Raw genomic sequence first — 6,000 nt, 5'->3', positions numbered from 1 at the left:
CCGTGGGACCTGGGGCTTCCCTAGTGGTCCAGTGGTTAGAGTCTCCCATGCAATGCAGGGCTTGTGGATTCCATCTCTGGTCGGGCATCTCTGATCCCACATGCTGCAGAGCAACTAAGCCCGCATGCCACAACTAAGACCTGACACAGCCTGATAAATAAACTTTTTTTTTTAAGTTTTTTTTTTTTTTTTTTTTTAAGAAGAACTGTGGGGCCTGGGCCAGCCTCCTTGCCCCCATGAGCCTCACTCTTCAGCTGTGCTGAACAGAGGAATGGTGTCAGCCTTTGCAGCCATGGAGATGTGATGCAGAGACCACGGTGTGACCTGGGCCAGGGGAGGGGGCGCCATTTAATTCGTCAGCCACTGCTTAGTCGCTCCGTCATGTCCAACTCTTTGTGACCCCATGGACTGTGGCCCGCCAGGCTCCTCTGTCCATGGGGACTCTCCAGGCAAGAATACTGGAGTGGGCTGCCATGCCCTCCTCCAGGGGATCTGCCCGACCCAGGGATCGAACCCACGTCTCTTGTGTCTCCTGCACTGGCAGGTGGACTCTTTACCACTAGCGCCACCTGGGAAGCCCACTCATGGGGTGAGGACCCAGTAAGTTACGTTTCAAATGAATTGTGTGCTTTCTAATGCTGGTCCTGCCCTCTAAACAGAGCTCACAACCCACTCTTGGGCAACCATGGTGTCAAGAAATAAGCTATTCCTGAGAGGTTTTCCCAAGGGGGTCCAGGTCTTCATTCCCTCCCCATTTCTGTTCTCACCCATTTCTTTCTTTTTCTGGCCATGCTGTGCAGCTTATGGGATCCTAGCTCCCCAACCAGGGATTGAGCCCAGGCCCTTAGCAGTGAAAGCAGAGAGTCCTAACCACCCGACCGCCAGGGACATCCCCTCTCACTGAGCTCACAGGAACTCTGCTCCTTTGGCTCCAGACCAGACAGCTCTCACCCCCAACTCCCACTGTGGGTCAAAAACGGGCATGACAGAGCCAGGGCCGGTACCAGAGCCCAGCCCCCTCCTCAGTCCTTAGAGCAGGGGTCCTCAACCTTGTGGGCACCAGGGACCAGTTTTGTGGAAGATAATTTTTCCGTGGACCAGGGTAGAGGGGTGGCTTCGGGATGATTCAAGCACATCGTATTCATTGCGGACTTTGTTTTTATTATTATTACATCAGCATCATCTCAGATCATCAGGCATAAAACCCCGGAGGTTGGGGACCCCTGTCTTAGAGGATTCTCGGTCTGGATCTTGGTTCTGGCCTTCTGGCCTCCACACAGCAGGGGCTCCGAGTGAGGGTGCTGGGGGCCTGGCTACACCAGGGCCTGAGCGTGGCACTGAGGCTGTAGGAGGCTTTGGGGGGGGGACAGCATTAGTGGGGGGCAGGTGAGGAGGCTGTGGAGCTGAGGGCCGTGTGCCTGCAGGGCCAGGCGTGCTGGCTGGCCTGAGTCTAAGCAGGGCGGTGGCTTGTGCTGGTTGTCGAGCAACACTGGGCACCCCTGGAGGTTCGTCATGGCCTCAGGGAACTGGGCTGGGGCTCCACCAGAACCCTCGAGTGGTTCTGGCTGGCACCTTGACAACGGCAGGCTGGCCTCCTCCGCAGCAGCATGAGTCGGTCAGGGCAATCAGTGACCGTCACAGCTGGACTGATATGGGCTTCATGGCATTGGGCAAGCTATTTCCTGCCTCCAAGCTTCAAGTTCCTTTTTTTTTTTTCAGGTACCATATTTAAAGAGTAGGGAAATCATATCATATCATCCTTGCTACTGAGATAAATAAATAAACCTAACAACAGGAAATAAGTGTTGATGAGGATGTGAAGAGATTGGGACCCTTGTGCCTTGTTGGAGGGAGTGTAAAATGGGACTTCCTTGGTGGTCCAATGACTAAGATTCTGAGTTCCCAATGCAGGGGGTCCAGGTTTGAGCCCTGGTCAGGGAATTAGACCCCCACATGCTGCAACTAAGAAAAAAAATAAATGCTGTAGCCAGGGTGGTCAAGGTATGGAATCGGTGGCTGTGGCCTCTGGCCACCAGGCTCAGGGTGCAGGCAGGCAGGGGAGCCGGGCAGGACCCACGGCCAGTAGAGCGGGAGCTGTCCTCCTGCTGCAGGACTTGCAGGCCGTTTTCTGCCTCCAATCAGGTCAGGAAGCATACGGAACCTCAAGCAAAACCAGTGTTTCAAAGTCTACCAAAATTTGCCTTCTGTGGTGGTTATGACAGAGGTGGGTTTGCCCCAAAAGGACAAAACGCGAGGTAGCACTGGAACCGGGCGTGAGTCTTGCTGCCGATAAGGGAAGGTGAGCAATGTTTATCAGTGGATTATGCTTCTAAATCACAAGTACAGGGAGCATCTCCTCACATAGCAGTCGAAAATCAATGATGCTAAAGATTTACTAGAGGGTCAAGTGAAAACATGAAGTAAATGGATGATGTGTTTTTTTGTTTTTTTGGTTTTTTTTTTGCCAAGCTGCACAGTTTGTAATGTCTTTGTTCCCCAGAGACTGAAATCAGGCCCTCCACAGTGAGAGTATGGCGTCCTAACCACTGGACTGCCAGGGAGTTCCTGTATGGTGAAGTTGAAGCACTTATTCATTTATGTACCGGCTTCCCTGGTGGCTCAGATGGTAAAGAATCCACCCGCAATGATGGACACCCGGGTTCGATCCCTGGGTCAGGAAGATCCCCTGGAGGAGGGCATGGCAACCCACTCCAGTATCCTTGCCTGGAGAATCCCCATGGACAGAGGAGCCTGGCAGGCTGCAGTCCATGGGGTCGCAAAGAGTTGGACATGACTGAACGACGAAGCCCGCACTCACGCACCAGCTTTTTTTAATAACGTGCCTCAAAACTTAAAAAAAGTTGTAGCCACTGTGGAAAACAGTATGACAGTCCCTCAAAAAAAAAAAAAATGCACACAGAATTGTCAAAGGATCCAGCAAGCCCATATTTGAGAATATATCCAAAAGAAATTGAAAGCAGACCCTTGAACAGATATTTGAACACTCGTGTTCAGACTTATTCACAATGGTCAAAAGGTCATTCACAACTCAAATCCGTGCCCACTGACTGATGAATGAACAAACAGCATGGTAAATACATACAGAGGAATATTACTCAACCTTAGAAAGAAAAATAAACATTCCCACACAGGCTACAACAGGGATGAAGCGTGAGGATATTATGCTAAATGAAACAAGCCAGTCACCAAAAGACGCATTCTAAATGTTTTCACTTGGGTGAAACACCTGCAGGAGTAAGATTCGTGGAGACAGAAAGCAGGATGGTGGTCGCTAGGGCTGGGGGAGGAGAATGGGAATTAGTGTTCAGTGGGAAAAGTTTCCATTTTGCAGGATAACTAAGTTCTAGAGATTGGTTACCTGTGGACATACTGGATCACAACACTGAACTGAACACTTTAAAAGGGTTAATATAGGAAATCAGTCCTGACTATTCATTGGAAGGACTGATGCTGACGCTGAAGCTCCAATACTTTGGCCACCTGATGCAAAGAACTGACTCACTGGAAAAGACTGTGATGCTGGGCAAGATTGAAGGCAGGAGGAGAAGGGGACGACAGAGGATGGTTGGATGGCATCATCGACTCAATGGACATGAGTGTCAGCAAGCTCTGGGAGTTGATGATGGACAGGGAAGGACAGAGAAGCCTGGGGTGCTGCAGTCCATGGGGTCACACAGAGTGGGACACGACTGAGTGACTGAACTGACTGATAGTAAATTTTATGTTGCATGTATTAATATTTTGCCACGTTAAAAGAATAAGTATGAGATAAAACCATTCACCAGGTAGGGTCCTTGAGAGGGTATAACGAAGGGAGTTCTGGCTAAGATCTTAGGGTGCTGTCCTGTACGCAGGAGGGCGGGCTTCATAGGCTGGCCACCTGGCCAGCCGCCCAGGGCCCCCATGCTCAGATTGGCCCCTCATGTGGTTAATGCTGCTGTAGTTGTTCTGAAATTCCTAATAATTTTTGAACAAGAGTTGCCACATTTTCATTTTGCATTGAACCTCAAAATGACGTAACTGAAAGTTCTGGCCCTCAGTCAATGAGAAGCTGGTGGTTCTCAGCAGAAAAGACACCGGGAAAGACTTTGTCATCAACCTTGTTGGGATGAGCTGGGTGAAGGACGTGCCGTGTTCAGGGTGGAGAAGGGTGTGGGGGCCGCATGAAGACAGCACCTCTGCCTGGGGAGGGGGAGGGGCAGCAGGCCCACCTGCCAAGGAAGCAGAGAGCCATAGATAGTAGAGGCTGGGAAGGGGCTGGGCCAGATCACCCCGAGATGGGGTCTTGACCCCACGGTGTTGTTCAGTCGCTGAGTCGTGTCTGCCTCTGTGACTCTGGGCTGCAGCACGCCAGGTTCCTCTGACCTTTACTATCTCCTGGAGTGTGCTCAAATTCATGTCCGTCGAGTCACTGATGCTATCTAACCAGCTCATCCTCTGTCTCCCCCTTCTCCCCCTGCCCTCAATCTCTCCCAGAATCAAGGTCTTTTCCAATGAGTTGGCTCTTCACATCAGGTGGCCAAAGTATTGGAGCCGATCCCATTCCTTGCTGGTATTTCACTCCCTTGGCGGAATATGACCCCGAGGAACCAGCCTCAGAAACCAGTCACTGCAGGGACGTCTCATCTGGGAAACAGTGTTTATTGAACACCTGCTACGAACCAGCAGCAAGCACATCATCTGTGACCTTCTGGTTCTCATTACCTCCTGGGGTTAAGGGTTGAGGCGGAACCGAGGAGGAGCAGGGGCAGCAGCGGGGTGCATATTAACTCTGGCTCCACTAGATGGCGCCAAACATAAATGATGATGGACCCAAAGCACTCCCCGGGCCTGGGCAAGGCAGTGCGGAGGCCTCAGGAAGCCTGCAAAGCTCAGAGCATCACCTTGAAAGTGCACCCATCTCTCCGGGAGGTGGCTCTTTGCTTTTTTGCTTTCAGGAGGTAGTAGTGTGAGCCATTAGCCTTCGTAGGTTCAAATCCAGACTCTGCCACTTAAAAGTTCCACACGTTTTCACAACTTAAAATTTTTATTTATTTCCCTTGCTTAATGCAAGTTTTATAGTCTCGTTAGCTTTTCATTACTTTTTTAAAAATTCACAATTTTAATTGATTAAATCAAAATAGAATAACAATTGAGATCTACAAATGAGACCAATGGATTTCTTTGGGGGTAGGAGGGGAGATAATTTCACTTATTTGGGGTACAAAGTTAGTGTGTTCGCTATCATCAAATCAGTTGCAAGTGGTCACAAGGAAACAGCATTCTTAGCTTTCTGGAGCAGGTAGTGGGCTGGATTTGACCGATTGTTTGCTGACTCTTGATCTTGTGTATACTGTGTTAATATAATAGGGAAGAACATTTTTGTATTCTATTACAAGTTAATCACTGAAGCGATGCTGCCTATAAACTTAAGTTATACATAATGCCCCATCTCTGGGGATCCTGCTCTCTCAGTAAAGAGTATTAAGCTAAAATACCTTTGTTTAGCTCATAGGAAACCTCCTGACCAGGTCCACCTGTGAACGGTGGCAGGAGGGAGAAATTAACAAATCCCCTCTGGAGGCTGACAGAAGCCAAGAAGTGTTTGACTTTACACCCTTCCCCTTTTAGTATAGGAGGAGTCTGAATTCTAACTCAGGCAAGATGTTTCTTTAGGACACGTGCCTACCATCTTCTTGGTTAGTCGGCTTTTTCAATACAGTCATTATTCCTTGCTCCCAAAACCTGTCTCTCGATTTACTGGGCTTGTTGGCCTGTCATGTGACAAGCAGTATGAGCTTAGACTCTGTTTCCTTGGCATTGTTTGCTTTTTCCAATTAAAGGTTTGTTTTCTGATGTCTAGACCTACATGTGCACTAATTTTAAAAAAGTGTTATAAGCAGTGAACTACTGCAGAATGATACACACGGCAGCTGCAGATTTGTGCCCTGTAATAATGATGTTGGTGATTAACAAATTCAGAAGACAAACACTAATGCA

At 49.2% G+C, this 6,000-nt stretch overlaps 1 pseudogene; it reads left to right on the top strand.

The window, feature by feature from the left end:
- On the top strand, nucleotides 983-2,419 carry LOC102190945 (annotated as a pseudogene).

This window comes from Capra hircus, chromosome 5 (genome assembly GCF_001704415.2).
Source record: "Capra hircus breed San Clemente chromosome 5, ASM170441v1, whole genome shotgun sequence".
Classification (NCBI taxonomy): Eukaryota; Metazoa; Chordata; class Mammalia; order Artiodactyla; family Bovidae; genus Capra; species Capra hircus.
Note: the sequence above shows the minus strand (reverse complement) of the source record. Positions and strands in the feature narration are given on the sequence as shown.